At 39.1% G+C, this 17056-nt stretch overlaps 1 long non-coding RNA gene across 1 annotated transcript; it reads left to right on the plus strand.

The window, feature by feature from the left end:
* The first annotated feature begins 13683 nt into the window (after nt 1-13683).
* On the plus strand, nt 13684-15747 carry LOC141350569 (uncharacterized). The gene is made up of 3 exons (XR_012358639.1): nt 13684-13789; nt 14470-14595; nt 14945-15747. It is a non-coding gene; the product is annotated as an uncharacterized lncRNA (long non-coding RNA).
* Nucleotides 15748-17056: the final 1309 nt, after the last annotated feature.

A 17056-nucleotide genomic window follows, 5' to 3' on the forward strand; every position in this document is an offset into this window, starting at 1 on the left:
GGGGCTCCACTTTCCCCAACACCATAGCTGGCTGTAGAATCCCCGCCACAGCGCCTCTCTTCAAAGTGACAGGTAAGGCACCAGGGTTAAAGACTCTGATGGGCACATTGGTCGATCGCTGTGCCTGCACGATGATGTGAGCCACAAGAACATGGTTCTTTTCAATGAAACTCTTGGTTGGGCTCAGCATCAGGTCTCCCTTCGTAGCGCGGCGCGGGTGGGTGGTGCCAGGCACTACATACTCACACCCAGACTCCAACACTGTTGTGCGGGCTACTCTGACAACATGCACCCGGGACTGATGGTTTGGGTTAAAACGAGGCACCTTTTCGCCGAAGAGGGTTATCTCACGGCGGCCATAGTCCAGTTGGGCACTTGTCTGAAGGAGGAAAGGGTGCCCCAGGATAACTTCGGTGTTCTCTGATGTGTCTGCAATAATAAAGTTCACATTAGAAACACTGCTGCCAACATGTACTGGTAGGTTGACTTCCCCCAGCACTGCCAAACCACTGGGGCCAATACCCTGTAAGACCTGTGCGACAGATGGCTCTATTGGGGTTCTGGTCTCTGTGGTAATAGAGTTAAAGACATGGAGGGGCAGCACATTCCTCCGAGCGCCAGAGTCAAGCAGCGCACACACTTCTACGTCGTGTACCAATATTTTAACACACATGTCGTCTTCCTGGCTCATAGTACAGGTCACCACTGTACCTGTGTCGGGTGCTGTGTTTTTATTGACTGTCCAACCTTGTGGTCTGGGTCGACGGGGGGAAGGGCAGTTCCTCTGGATATGTCCCAGACCGGAGCAGTTGTGGCATTGAACATCCTCCATAGGCATTTTTACATTTGTGCCTCTCTTCTGGCGCCACTGCCGATTAAATCCTGCAGCCCTTTCCGACGAGTCGATGGACCAAACAGCTACCCCCACTGGCTCCACACAAGCTGGCCCGCTGTTATTCTCACGTACGGTGGCAGCCCTGGCTCTCTGGTTTACGAGACCGCGTTGGCCAGGCTGCATGAACTGTGTGACCGTTCTGGCGGCCCTCTTGGTGGTTTCATAACTGTGTGCGATGTCATATGCTCTGGATAAGGTGCGTGGCTGCTTCTCCAGTAATTTTTGCACCACTTCAGGGTCAGCCAGGGCATTGGTGAAAACCTCCACACTGATGGCATCCTGCTCCAGCTCTGTACGGTCAGCATACACAATGGACACTTTTTCGTATATATCATCTCTTAATAGGTGTAAGGCTTCGTTTTGCCCCCTAACCCTCTGTCTTAGTTCGATGCCAATGGCTGCCGCATGGTCGGAGCGTGGCCCGTAGGCAGTCTCTATTTCAGCAACAATTCGCCGATAGCTCCAACGGTCAGATCTGGGATTTTTATGCACAATAGCTCCAGCCGCGCCAGTCAGGCTGAATCTCAGTTGAACCGCCATTGTAATTTCTGACCAATGGTTTGCCCTTGCACAGCTTTCAAACCGGTGAATAAAGTCTTTCCAGGAGCCCGTTCCGTCAAAGTGGCCTGGCTTTAATATTGGAATTCTTTCTTTATGCCCATAATACTCATCATCACTAGTGTCCATTATTTCAACATCTGGCTCTGTGTGCGATAACCGTGGTGTCGACTTAGCCCTTCCCACAGCTGACTGACCATATTGGCATCGATCATGGCGTGAGGCATAGTTATCATCATAGCTCAATACTCCACTACGTTCCACGAGCCGGGGCATGCAGGGTGAAAAAGGTGTCGAAGTGAACTGGGAGAGCAATGGGTTTTGTGCCGTACAGTTCATGGAAGTGAACGGGTTAGCTAGCTGGTTAGTACTGCAAATGGCAAACATTGGAGTGTGGCTATTGTTATATATACTGTACGGTAGAGCTGCAGCTGAGCTGGATGTTATACGTTTTGAACAGTCACATGTTTGTTGATAAGAGTATGTGGACTCATCGGCTGTTTTATTCTGAGGTTCCACAGGCATTAGGAATGGATTAGTCAACCGTGATGACGGTGGTGTGGGGGGTAGAGCTAGGTTGAATGACGGCATCCAGTCGTAAACAGCTGCACCGGCCGCGGCTAATGTTCGTTCTGTGCCAGCCGCGAAAGGGTTGGTGCTGTCGGCATATCGGCCGTCCCCGTGACTAACTGGGTCCATATTAATGTCTCTCATATCCGTTAGAAATGGATTGGTGCTTACGTTTAAGGTTTCCATCTCAACAGGTCTCATAGTCCCAGCGCTAGCATTATTATTAGCTCTAGCCCCGAGCTCCGTCATTCCGTCCGCCGAACTTTTATTTATTTTATTATTATTTTACTTCTTGCTTGTTAGATCCCAAGACGTGCCCCCAGTGTTACCTTTTTGCTTTCAGGCTCGTAATACTTGGCTCGTGACAGGTAACTTGCGTCTAGAGATCCGGGCTAACAGAGCCGGAGTATAACAAAAATAAAACAAAGTGAAACTGATCCGTCGGTTGGTTGCAGAAGTGAACTCGGGCTTTATTACTCACAGTCGTACACAGTTACAGTCTGAATTGGCACTTTGCTTGCTAGCAACTGGAACATAGCTTGCAGCATTATCATTATTACACTCAGACCGACTATATGCTGTTTATATTTTGTATTTTTCCTTTCTAAAGGGCACTTCGTCACACAAATGCGTTTTCTTTATTCAACACGCCAACAGAGGGAGGCAGTGATTGCAACAATAGCGATCTTTCGTCCTTTTGTCCTCGCTCTACGTCATCATTAATTGGCGAAGTTCAATTCCAATTCTCAAGAATGCAAGTACAGAGGACGCATAAAAATACTCGGATGTGTTCTTGATATCGAGGATGCATCGAGTGCAGACTTGCGCGCTGAAATCTGGGGAGGTCAGGTGACCAACAGGAAGATCGCACACATCTCAATTCTCACAAGTGCGTTCTGTGTTCTTGCAACCTTCTGAGTTCGTTCTTCCAAGGTCGCCTGGCAAGACCAATCTTCACGAGAACACAAGTCCGTTCTTTGCGTTCTTGGAATTAAGAAACAGCCAGAGTGAGTGAGTGAGTGTGTGTGTGTGTAACTGGTATAAAAATTACTTTGATGAGATTTTTGTTTTGAGGGGTTTTTTTTTTTTTTTAGTTTTCCTTTTATTTATATATTTTGTACTAAAGTTTTTATTTTCTAAAATTATTTTTTTTATTAATGTTATACTTTCCATATGTGTGTATTCATGTTGAAGTAATGAACTTCACAAAATTTCATTTGAATCATTTTGTTTAAATATCTAAAATGTAGAGGAACTTTTCTTTGAGTACCTGTTTGGCGAGGGAGTGTCATCAGCGGGGCACATCCGGGGTTTCTCATCGTGCGTTTTGCGTTGGCCTCAGTTTCACTGCATGAGGTTGGAGGACAGTGGGAGAAGCTGCTACCCCGTTTTGACCTGATAATTTCTCCTTATCAACAGATTAAAATACCAGATCTCATCATAAAGTGGTCGTGTGGTCTTTGTGGGTGAGGGTATCCGTTCCAGACATGTTACATGTGCAGGGCCGTCGCAACTGGGGTGAAAGGTGTGACAATTATAGGGGCCCTCCGGGCAGTGGGGGCCCCTACAATTGTCACACCTTTCACCCCAGTTGCGACGGCCCAGCACACGAAATCCTGAAATTATAATATACTGCCCCCCTTTCTTTTAATAATATGTAGTATACATTAGTTAAATGGCTAAGATTTGAATGAAAACCACATATAAAAGCGATTTTGTGAAAAAGTTTTCGAAAAATCTCATTCTGTCCCCTCTTTTAAAATTGTTTAATCTGATCCGACAGTTTTTTTAGTTATTCAGTTCAGTCAGTGACAAACATCAGAGGTAGCCAATGATAATGAAAGTCCCACCTTCAGCATGTAAACATAACCAATCAGAGTGAGGCTGCCGCTAAACCTCGTGGTTGAAGTTTACAGTGGAAGAGCAGGATACTGACCATAGACTGTAAAAAAAGATGGACGACGCCTGTTCGCTCTCTTCCATTGGTGAAAAGTGAAGCCGCCAGTGTCCTGCGCAATAGCGATTTCGGGACCAGTCATGAGCAGTAGTGAGCAGGAAGTAAAGCCGCAAAGTCAAAACCCCGCCCTCGCTCTCGTACTGTAGAATGCGCATATCACACGATATATCACAGCTGTCAATCATGACGTGACACCACCGTTTTTATATCATTAAATAACTACCTAAACACAAACCTTTTTTAAAAACACACATTTGAATTTACATCAGCGTGATAAAAACTACAGTAAATGACAGAAACCAGCTTCGGAAAAAAGATAATTGAAGTGTAATAAATTTTTTTAGTTGGTCTCAAGTCCCATTGAATAACATGGGAAGGCGGGGTTAATGACCTATACTGGGACCAGTCACTGGGGAGCGATCGAGATGTTTTGGCTTCACTTTTCAGGGCTTGTGCGGCACGCTTGATACTGACTGACTGACTGACAGCTTTCTCGAGAGATGTTCTTTAACAAGACAGGTTAGTAGTTGTTGTCATCTCGAAGCCCAATTTACATTAGTGGGTGAAGACTTGTTGATAGCGCTGCCGGTGTTTTCACGTCATTTTCGTTTATTGTACCGGCGAGCCGTCGCGAAGATGCGGCAGTTGTGTTCAGAAAACGATCAAACAATGGGCCATTTCACAGGTGGAGCTGAGGTGGTCCGCTCGCGGTGCCCGTGCGCCCATCCGCTAAAGATGAAAATATTTGCACAAAATGCTTACACTACTGTGTGGCAGAGGTGGGTAGTAACGAATTACATTTACTTCGTTACATGTACTTGAGTACATTTTTTGGGTAACTAGTACTTTTAGAGTAAATTTAAGAATAGGTACTTTTTACTCTTACTCAAGTACATTTCTAGTGAAAAAACTGTACTTTTACTTCGCTACATTCGGCCGCGTTACTGCGCTACTTTAAAATGGTATTAATTAATGAATATATTTAAAAAAAAGTTTATAGGGCGTGTTCAAAAGTTTCGCGAGACAGGCTGCGTCATGCTTTAGCGCGCGCGACGGCGCGGCACACCCTTTAGCGCGCGCGATCGCGCGTAGATGATAGGGGAAGCAGATGAGGGCGCGTGTGCGTTGTGCGAGATATCGGAGGCAGATCATGCATGGCGGCTTTAAGTTCGGTCTATGTTTTCACTCCAAGAGGTCAAAAAGAATATAGTTTCATAATGCGATGCATGCTTTGTTCAATAAACGAGCTGACATCTCAGCGTACAGGAATTCAAGATCCAACCTGAAGTTGTAAGTCACAGTAATGTCTATTTGAACACTATTAATGGTCATTTCACACACTGAGTTTTTTTGCCATATGCACTCTTGTGCAAGCAATGACCAAACAAGTGTAAGTTAAACCATACAAACAGCACGTTCACATCTGCACACGTTCACATCTGCACATTTCCATATCATTTCCCCACAACTAAACAAACTGAACAGCATGATGTAAGGACGTCTTGCATTTATACACAAATCCGGACACCTCACAAATGTGTAGAAAATACATTCAAATAAAAACGGGATTGTATTTTATTTAAATCCTTCCTAAAGGATGAATGAATAAAAATAAAAGAATAAAGTTTGATTTTAAAGAAACATGTATTATATATAATAAATCTAGAGTTGATTTTCACAAACAGATAAGTTCCATATGAAATTCTAAAATTTATTAAGCTAAGTTATTAAGCTCCTGTTTATGTTCAGTAATTGCACTTTAATGGTAATGAAAATAACCTAGTCATATAAAAACATGATAACAAACAGACACACACGTTCTTTTTTGTTTACTGTTTGCATGTTTTAAAGCAGATACTGACAAGTTTGTGTTGTGAACATAAAAATAAATAAAGAGTTAACCGTCAGAAAAACATCTGTGTCACGTTACGTGATGTTAATGTACCCATAGCAGGACTGAGATAGGCTGCTTTACTTGTATATAAGCAGAACAATGAGACTTTTAAGGAGAGGTTTGTAAAAACCCTCCAAGTAGTCTGAAATTCACTGCTTTTGCGCTTACTTCTCTATCAGATCGGAAGTAACGAGTAACTAACTACTTGAGTACAGGGCCGGAGTGGGACTCATTTTCAGCCCGGGAGTTTCATGCCTTAGACCGGCCCACTTTAGTTAACGACTGACTATTAAAATAATATCTTTAAACCCTCAGTAGTATAAGTCTGCAGTAGTGCACTGTTCTCTGCAGCCTTGCAATTCACTGTATTTTTCAAATATATAATTTCATATTCCGTGCAAATGCAGTAAACAATTATAATTTTTGCCATAATTATGCAGCCCTACCATAAGACCATAATATTACTAAAGTAAACTTATTCAAAAACTAAAGGAAACAAATGTGTTTGTATTTTCCTCTATATTTCTATTTCTAAAAAATGGTGAGTCTTGAGATTAACTGTTGGGTTGATAACGTTTGGAAACCCCTGATATACAATACACAAGCAAGATTTATCAAGTAGGCCTATGCATTGGAAACAAATGGAAATAATCTGTATCTTTTTTTTTTAGTACTTAGATCATGTCTATTGCTAAATAACGTAGGCCTACATTGTGTTAAAAAAAAGAAAACATCATGGATATACTTTTGAAACTAATGAGTTTTGCATCAAATAGATTTTTGTTCCTCTTGCAATAAACGATGAATAATGACTATTCATAGAGAATTCATCTATGACTTGGATAAAAAAAATACGTTTAGAGGCCAGCCCGTTTGTATTAAGACGCGCTCAAGTTTATTTAAAATATAATAGACGCGCGGCCGGCAAGCGCACTCAAAAGACGCGCTCAAGTTTATTTAAAATATAGACGCGCGGCCGGCAAGCGCACTCAAAAGACGCGCTCAAGTTTATTTAAAATATAATAGACGCGCGGCCGGCAAGCGCACTAAAAAGACGCGCTCAAGTTTATTTAAAATATAATTAACGCGCGGCCGGCAAGCGCACTCAAAAGACGCGCTCAAGTTTATTTTAAATATAGACGCGCGGCCGCCAAGCGCAATCAATATAGACGCGTCTGAAACAAAACTCGTGTTCAAGTAAGCGCTTTGAAAACCAGAAGACAGCGGCACATCCTGCGTTTCCCATGCGTTTTAGATGTCAATGAACCCTAATGCAAGAATTCTTCCAATAAGTGGTCGGGACTCGGGACACAATCAACTTGTGCATAAAGCGGCGGGGACATCTCTCACCCGCAAATACGCGTCGTCCCGGTGGCATGACAACACCGGCCCTCGTGGCCAAAAAAAACAGACCGGCCCACCGGGAATCCTCCCGGTTCTCCCTATGGCCAATCCGGGCCTGCTTGAGTAGTTTTTTCATCTAATACTTTTTTACTCTTACTCAAGTAAATAATTAGATTGATACTTTTACTTTTACTTGAGTACATTTTTGTATAAGTACTTGTACTTTTACTTGAGTACAGATTTTGGGTACTCTACCCACCTCTGCTGTGTGGAACGCGTCTTTTTGTCTCTTCTCTTTGATAAAGCAAGCAAACGGCACGTGATAAGCCATGCCTGACGTAAATGTCGCAAACTACGGGAACCACAGCGCGTCCGACTTCACAGCTGTGTCCCAATTCAAAGGCTGCGACCTTCTAAGGACGTATTTTAAGACCGATTGCGTCACAGCAGTGTGACTTGAGGTTAGTAAGGCCGTCCCAATTCAAAGGATGCTTAGAATGAAGCCTCAAAATGCGTCCTCATTTCTCCGCGCTGTTAAGGATAGAATTAATGGATATCCCAAGATTCATTGCACGTCTTCAACTGCTGCATATAATGGATGGATATTCTAAAATAAACAATTCAAATCTTTATTAAATAAAAGTGTGTATTTATCAGAAAACATTTTTCTTGTCACTGTTTAAATATTATAAATTATGTTTTGTGTTAATATTATTCTTTTTATGTTGCGTATATTTCTAAGGTTGATTAATTTGATATACTGTTGAATAGTTTAATCTTCATCAACGTGTCATATTTTCTAAAATAAATATTTTTCTGATTTCATATTTATGTTGATAAGTCAGAAACATCTCCACTGTGTCCTGCTGACAGGCGCGGTGGGCGTGTGCAGCAGGTGACGCCAATTATGGGTCCTCGAAGGTTAGACCTATGGTGGAGAAATTTTGAGGTGTTTTATCTTACAGATTAGTATTATGTTTTATATGGTATGCTTTTAATGTGTTTCATGGTTAAGGTCTACATGAATTAAGTTTTAAGTCTCTCTGTTGCTTGAACATGAATGTGTAGGTCCACAGCTGGGGCTGGAGGAGATAAGGGCGTCCATGGTAAGGATAGCAAATAGTATGATGTGTTAGAGAACAAAGACACTGAGTTTTACCACCCATGGAAGGATTTATGTACCAGCTTGGAATGTTATAGAGATAAAGCCACAGCATCACCAAGTTGTCATGAGTTATGAGAAGGAGCTAAGGGGCCTGAAGGTTTTGAGTGCTGGGCATTGGGACAGTACAGAGTGAAAGAAAGGCAGGGCTACTGGACCACTATTGGAACACTATATAATATACTGAAAAACTCAGAACGGGGTCATTGTCATTATCATTTTACCAGGTGTACACCCTATGACCAGTATTGTGTTTCAAGCTGTCTGACACAATTCTTTAATAAAATACTTTGAAGAGAATTTTGCATCTCAACCGTCTCTGATTCTCCTGAAAAAATCCACGACAGACCGTCTCATTTCAGTTCTCTTCGTGAACTTCTGAGGCTTCCATCTTGAAAGACAGAGTGCTCACCTTTAAAGGTCGCATGCTTATAAGGTTGCAGCCCTTGAATTGGGACACAGCTCACGTCTCCGTTTTCAGCTCCTCCCCGCCTGCACGCGGCTAATCTCGCCGATCGGTTACATCCAGCCGCAGCCGATGTCGAACACACCTACTGTCAGGTCACGTGACCCACCAGTGGCTGCCCCTGCCAGCCAGCTGAAGATTGAACCCCCTCTCAAAATAAATGGATTTTTTAACAGACTCTAATCATAGATATTGAACATTTTATTTTTGCAGCAAACTCAGTGATTGCCCAGTATAAAAAGCGGATTTGTAGTGCGTACCAGCATGTTACAGAGTATAACTCACTGCCTGGAGAAAATGTGCTGCTGTGTCAGCGCTACACTGAACCTCTGATCATTCAAAGACATAGAGATCAAAAAGAAAGAGAAGAAGAGATCTCCTCAAAAGGAGAAAGTTTCCAGAAGGTCTTCAGCTCCAGGAGCAGTCATGAATCTGTCCTGAACTCTCTGTTTCACACAGATGACCATGGGATCACTCCTAGAGCTGTCATACTGCAGGGAAACTCTGGGAATGGAAAATCTTTTGTTGTGCAGAAGATCATGATGGACTGGGCATCTGGTAACCTCTACGAAGATCAATTTGATGTTGTGTTTCACTTGAAGTGTAAAGAAATTAACTGCATTTCAGATGAAAAGAGTTTGTTGGAGCTCTTGAGCTGGAGTTGTTGTTTAACTTCAGATGAGATCTCACAGATGCTCCAGTGGTCATCAGAGAGAGTGCTCTTCATTATTGATGGGTTTGATGAACTCAGACTCCCACAGAACGTTTATTACATGACATCAACCACAGATCCAGACCAGAGATGCACACCTGTGCTCACCCTTTGTGCCCTGCTGAGAGGACATCTCCAGGCAAACTCCTTCCTCTTGGTCACCAGCAGATCAACCGCTACAGACACACTAAGCAAACTGCTCAAGAAACCTCACCGTTTCACTGAGATTATGGGCTTCTCTGAAAGGGGGGTGGAGGAGTATTTCCAGAAGTTCTTTCAGAATGAGGAACTCTTCAGGAACGCTTATATGTTTGTGAAGGACAATGAAACCCTGTTGACTGCCTGCTCCATTCCTGTTATCTGCTGGATCATCTGCACAGTTATCAGAGAAAGATTCAATGATGGTGCAGATATAACAAGCGGTCTGGAAACAACCACATCCATATATGTTGACTTTGTGTCCACTTTACTGAAGCATCACAGTAAGGGCTTGAATCAATCTGTGCCAAATCTGCTGAGGAGTCTGGGACAACTGGCAGAGAGAGGGATGCAGGAACAACAAGTTCTGTTTGATGAGAAAATTATAAATGAAACTGTGCAAGATCCTGCATGCTGTCCATTTCTGTGCAAGTTCCTCTTTAAAAGAAGAATTCAGCAGGAGACAATGTTCAGCTTCATGCATCTCAGCTTTCAGGAGTTCTTCACTGCTCTGTACTATGTCTGTCTGGATAAAGACCAGGCCATGATGAAACTTACCAAGCTATGTTCCATAAGTGAAACACCAGGTGAATTTTTTTATGAGCCAACACATTTTTCAGATGTGGTGAAGTTTGCTTTTGGTCTATTTAATAAGGACTTGCAATGCACACTTAGGAAACATGGTCTGTCTGTTCATCGAAACGCAGAGGCCCACATGAAAAAATGGTTCATAAATGTGATTCATTTTGCTATTTGGAGAGGGCCATTTCTGTTTACCTATCTTTATGAACTCCATGAAAAGAGCTTTGTGGAAGAAGCTATGCAGGCCTGGAAAGAGATTCATATACGTCATACAATCTTAAGAAGAACAGACTGTTGGGCCTTGAAGTACTGCGCTCAGTGCTGCCACAGCATCAGTTCAATCTATCTTGGTGATTGCAAGTTAACACCTGACAAGTTGTCTATAATTCTGCCTGTAGTCCACAAGTTTGAGAGTTTAAGGTAAGTAATTAAATAGTTACTTAGTGGATACATAGGGAGTTGCATTCAAAGGGGTCATATGATGGTTAACTTTTTTTGTGTATCTGGTTTCATACAGTGTGATAACATGATGTAAGATATAAAACACAATTTTTCTTATACAAAAATCTTTCTGAAAAGCACTGTTTGCTCTAATTGGCCAGCTGACGCAGTGTGTTGTGATTGGCTGAATACATCAAGCTTGTAGTGGTACTTTGCAGGTCTTATACATGCACACACAGCTACATAACACTAAAGAAAAAGGAAAACATGAAATAGCATCATATGACTCAAATGTTTATATGTTTAACCTTAAGGGTAGGGTCAATTCCTGGCCATAATTTTGTTTATTTGATTAACAAATGCAATTCTAAATAAAAAATACAATGTTTACATGGATGATAAATTAGTCTGTACAGTAATGCTCTGGATTTGATTTTGAAGCTTGAAAGTAGAAAACCCAACATACTCTGATCTTGTTGATCTGATGTGTGCTATTAGAGGAGGAAAGACCCGCAGGTAATGTATTTATAATAGCACTTATCCTAAATAAATATTTTATGTACTTCGCACCACATGCAGTATAATTTTTTAGTGTGCATCATTAATTGTTCATAATAAATTTTTATATGCTGTGATTTGCAGGGTTAAAGTTATCCCTATACTATGGGACGGTCCTGAAGATGAACATTGTTCTGTCCGTTCATTACAACTGTCAGTCAGTGATGATGTGTCCAGGTGAGATGTATAAAGAACAGGCATAGCTGCTTAAAGTCACAATGAAATAGTAATAAAAAACGTTTATATTGCCTGGAATAATTTGATAATATTTTACAAATTACTTTTCTGTGAGCTTTATACATGATTTAAAAAAATCACATGACCTTATAATCTTTAATCAAAAACGCAAATCTCTCTTTACTTTCGATACAATCAGTTCTGGAAGGATTTCTTAAATAGACTTTTCTCATGTTTGCCAATAAAAAAAATTACTTTGAAATGTGAAATGTGTGCTAACTAAGCACTTTAAAGGTCTCGTTCTTTCTGTGTTTTTGAAGCTTTGATTGTGTTTATATTGCACAATATTACGTGTTCATGTTTCACGTGTAAAAAAAAAAATTGTATTTTTCACACAATTTACTTATCTGTATAGCGCTGTTTTCACTGTCCTAAAAACGGGTTGATGTCTTCCTTGTTCAATGAAGTCCCTCCTTCAGGAAAACATAATGAGTTTTGATTGTGTAGTTTGTTTAGTGTGTTTTGATTCAATAGCAGCTTAGCTTACAGTTAGCTTAGCTGGCGACTGACTGTGGGCGGAGTTTAGTCAAAAAACTGTTCTAGTGACGTCATTAAAGCAGGAAATAGAGGGCTGTAGTCCAAACCGACCGTTCGCTGTAGGCTTTGAAAGGGGAATTCTGTTAAAGGAAAAATATTGCCTGCCAGTGAACTTTGAGCTTTATCATTTTAAAGGTATTATTTATGCTATTATAGCAACCTTACACATTAACTAGGGTTTAAAAATGGGATCAGAAACAACGTGAATATTGTTAGCTTACAGACTCACAATAACAAAATATTTTCTGTCCCTCTATCTGATATTTGTTTTAATTTTCTTTTTAGTGTCCGCATAGGTTTTTGGTATAGAAATGTGGCACATTTACTTTGTTTCACTCTACCACGGTCAGAGGCTATCGACTGGGCAAAGCTTCTTCAAATATTTCACAAGACAGATTTGGATGCCTTCACGTCTGCCATCTATTCTCTGCCTAAACTAAAAAGGCTGAAACTGGATGTTGGCTGTCTGAATAAAAGCTTGTCTCTTTGGAGTCTCTCCATCAGCCAGAATGTCTCCAGTCTAACAGAACTCAAGTAAGAAAAAGATATTTCATTTATTCACTTATTCATTTATAAAGCACTACTAAAACAACAGAGTGTTGACCAAAGTGCTGTACAGTAATCAAATACTTCCATAATGTTGAATCCTTGCTCAATTAATTAGTTACAAAAGTAATGTAGAGAACCATAATGCTTTCTATGAAAAATTTAAAAGATTCAGATTTTGAATCCAAATGTTTCAGAATTGTTGTTCACTTACCTAATTTGCACTCCACTTAAATATAGCAACATTTGTGTCGCGTTATCTGTGAGGCTCTAATGATTTGTCTGCACTGCATGTTTCTGTTGCTTAGTGCAGTTAAATTTAACTTATGAAGTCTACCATCTTGTACAATTATACCAAACGTGAAAGAAGTGCAAATGCAACAACTTAGCCAATGTGTGTGGTAATTGTAACATTTAGAGGGTTTGTTGTAACACTTAATACAAAGTTTGATAACACATAATTCAGTACTATTCTGTCTGTATACTAGAGATGGGTATCGTTTGTACATCTGTCTTTAATACATATTCACACATCCACCATTTATGGTCCCTCTTCTAACCGTCCTTGTATTATGCACATGGATAGATATTTTTAAAAGGGCCGCACAATTAAGACAAAAAAAATCATAATTCCCCTGCTATTGTATTTAAGTTATCATTTTAATTAATTCTATTTACATTGTTTTTATTTCATTATTATTGTACACTTGAGGATTAGTGTTACATTTAACCTCGCTTTGTTAAAAAGAAATAAATTTAATCCAAGCTATCAGTTAAGAGTTGTTGACATGTTTAAAATGGTGTTTTAAGTAACAAGAAAGTGATTAAGATATAAGGTTGGATTTGGTGATTTACAGACCCAACTCAGAAATCGTAAAAACAGGATGAAGAAATTTACTTTCATGCCTATACTATCATCATCGTCACCATCATTATTTTAATGAAATTGTTCATATGAATATGTAGAAAGCAACACATAAAGAATGAACTTACCAAACCCTGAAATACAGTTAATAGTTTAATGTTTAATTTGTGTGTATTGTAGGATTAATGCAGATTTTTTACTGGAGGAGGGAATCAAGATCTTGCAAAGGTCACACACAAGGCCAAACTGCACTTTGACATTTAAAGGGTTTGTATTAATTTAAAATATATTTACATTGTCATATCAGTGATCCAAAAGCCTGCGCTACTCCAGTTCTTCTACAGTCATACATATAATGTGTAACAGGAAAACTGGCTCTCCCAGCTAAGCCTGGTTTGTCATAATAAGGGTTTTTATCCACAAGTGGAGTTTCGGTTCTTTGCCACTGATGCCCTGTTGGTTTGTTTACTGAAAGACTGCTATTATCTTGGATTAGGATTTAGTTAATTCTGTTAATATAGCTTTTATTAAAATGATCCAACTGGAATGTTAAAGACATTTTTGTAGGCGTGTGCACGTAATGATGTTGCTACAGTTACTCTGTTTTTTACAATTTTGTTTGTGCTATTTTTGCAAATGTATTATGTAATGAAAAACTGTTGCTCATATATATTTTTTTCTTGTTTTGAAGAAAAGTATACATTGTTTTAATAAATGTAGCTTAAATAAATTGATTGCGACCACTTACCTTAAAAAATGAGTAAGTTGGATAAAAAAAATCTTTCAGTGTATTCTTGTCATTTTGACAATTTTCTTGGCACATTTATTAGTGAGCAACAACTTAATATTTCCGCTCTTTCCAGCAAAATGATATGCAAATCATATAAAGTAGTCTGCAGTCTGTCAGGTTTGTGAAGAGCTCAGTAGCTTTCTGCGTTGTTTTATAGGTTAAGATGTAACAAGCCATCTAAAAAATGCAGAGTGTATAATTGGACTGGCCCTGATCTGAGCTGCAACCAACATGTGGTGATTTCTGTGAATTGTCAGGGTTTTGCTGAGGAGACTTTGAAAAGGTAAATTAGTCTTATCTAAGATTTTGATGGTTTCATTATCAATAAGAACTGTGATATGCCATTAGCGAACAAAGATTTACTGTTATTAGTAAATGTGCACAATTCTACATAAAGGAATTTGCTTTTGTATTTTTATTTAGGCACTTATACAGTACAGTATTGGACTTACACTAATTATTTTTGCTACAGTGCTTTGTCTTGATTATAAATTAAAATATCCCTCTCTCTCTTTCTCTCTCTCTCTCTCTCTCTCTCTCTCTCTCTCTCTCTCTCTCTCTCTCTTTCTCTCTCTCTCTCTCTCTCTCTCTCTCTGTGTGTTACGTCCTTTGTTTTGGGACTAAATCTACAGTTTGATAACTAACAGTGAACTATAGAGCTGATGTTTTTGAAGCTGTGGATGAAGATAGAAATGAAATATATATAGGCTATAAAGTGCAGCTGGATGTTGTAGTTATATTCTTATTAAATTTTTTAACATTCCAAGGAACTGTGTTTCTTTTTGGTAAAGCACCTGTAAAACATGCAATGTTTGTACCTTTTCTGTATTTCATATATTTTCTATACTATATTTCAATTTTTATATCTTTATTAATTTTGTTTTAATGTACAATAGTTTTTTATTCAAAGTGAAAGCATGGAAGTCTCTGTAGATATTGTGTTGTGATGTTAAAACTTAATTGTCAGTCTTGGTGTTGTTGATTTTATTCACAAAGAACTTCCAAAGCATGTGCATGACAGTAATCAATATGCTTTAGGCATCTTAAACATTTCTTTTATAACCATGTCAGAAATCATATTTTTAATCATAACAGTCCTATCACTTTACGATCAACTATTGTTACACGTGAAAGGAGGGCATGACATCCTTTGCTTGTGTGTTTTATACCTTTCAAACATGGGGCCATTAAAACTGTTATGGTAATTCTCCTAAATTCTCTTTTTTTTGTGCACATGAAGGATAATTAATCAATGCCGCACATTCAATGAAAATAAACAGCTCATTTTGTTTCACTGTGTAATAGTAACTCCATGACTAACTGGCAGAAACCTTCAACACTATTAAAATATTTGATGTTTTAATGTAATTGTGCATTTGGGTTTACACTAGCTCATTAATTAATTAATGTTAAAAATAGGTATTTGGCTTGCGTTAACATGAACATGCAGTTGTGGAGGACTAAAATTACTTAAAATATAAATCAATAAATATAAGTAAATTGGCAAATAAACGTAGAAATGTAGAAATAAATACAATTAATACGTTTTGGTCACGAAAGAGTTAAGAGGATTATTTCATCTCATTTATCAGTTTTTTAGCACTATTTTTGTATTTCTACATTTATTTATTCGTTTTCCTACGTGTATTTAATTTGTTTTTGTTAGCCTACATATATTTTATATTCATTCATTCATTTATACATTTATATTATCATACATTTGTTTTCCTACATTTATTTGTTTGCTTGAATCATTTAAATGTTCAGGGTCCGGTTGCATAAAGCTTAAGTGTAATTTTCCCTTAAGTTCACCCTTATGTTTCCCTTAAACTTATGGGTGTTGCGTCTCCATGGCAACAATAGTATTTTATAACAGCAAACCTGGATCGATGTTGTGAAACACTTAACGATACCCTAAGAGAACCGTTTAAGGGATTATACTGTATGCAACACCCTTAAATTATTCTCTTAGGTAAGGGAAATTTACCTCTTAAGTGTCATACTTAAAGGAATAGTCTACCCTTTTGCCATATTAAACTATGTTATGACCTCAACCTAGACGAATTAATACATATCTATCTTTTTTCAATGCCTGCACTGTACAGCGCGTTGTGAATGTGTTAGCATTTAGCCTATAGCCCCATTCATTCCTATGGTACCAAAAAAAAGTTTTATTTTGTGGCACCATACTTACTGGTATAACATAGTTTAATATGGCTAAAGGGTAGACTATTCCTTTAAGGGATAAACTTAATTATAGGCCGCTGGGGGGGCGCCGCAGTACCCCTGCCTGCTCCAACATTACAAAACAGAAGAGGGTAAAGGTTGTGACCAAACTTCTTAACAGTGCAAATAAAATGATAAAATATCACGTTTGTAATGTCAAACCTTTTACATCGACAACTTGGTCTTTTCCGACCTACATAAATAAAAGTTGAAAACGTTTATCCTCCGTTGTAAATTTACAAACGAATTAGTGATGGGAGAAAGGGGAGTTGTCCGGTAGAGGGCAGTGGAGAGTAGAGGAGAGAGTAAGGCAGAGAGAGGTTTAGTTTCAGTTAGTGATAAACAATCAATTGTGGTAAATGCAGTATAACAGAAACATTAGTAATGTTCAAAAATTGTATCCCATATTTAGCAGTGTTCTGGTCATTCAAATTTAAAAATATTATTTGGAGAAACGTATGGGCAATACCAATTAATTTTTTTTAATTATCATTTAAATAAATAAAGTTTGAGAGGTA

This window comes from Misgurnus anguillicaudatus, chromosome 2 (genome assembly GCF_027580225.2).
Source record: "Misgurnus anguillicaudatus chromosome 2, ASM2758022v2, whole genome shotgun sequence".
NCBI classification, from domain to species: Eukaryota; Metazoa; Chordata; class Actinopteri; order Cypriniformes; family Cobitidae; genus Misgurnus; species Misgurnus anguillicaudatus.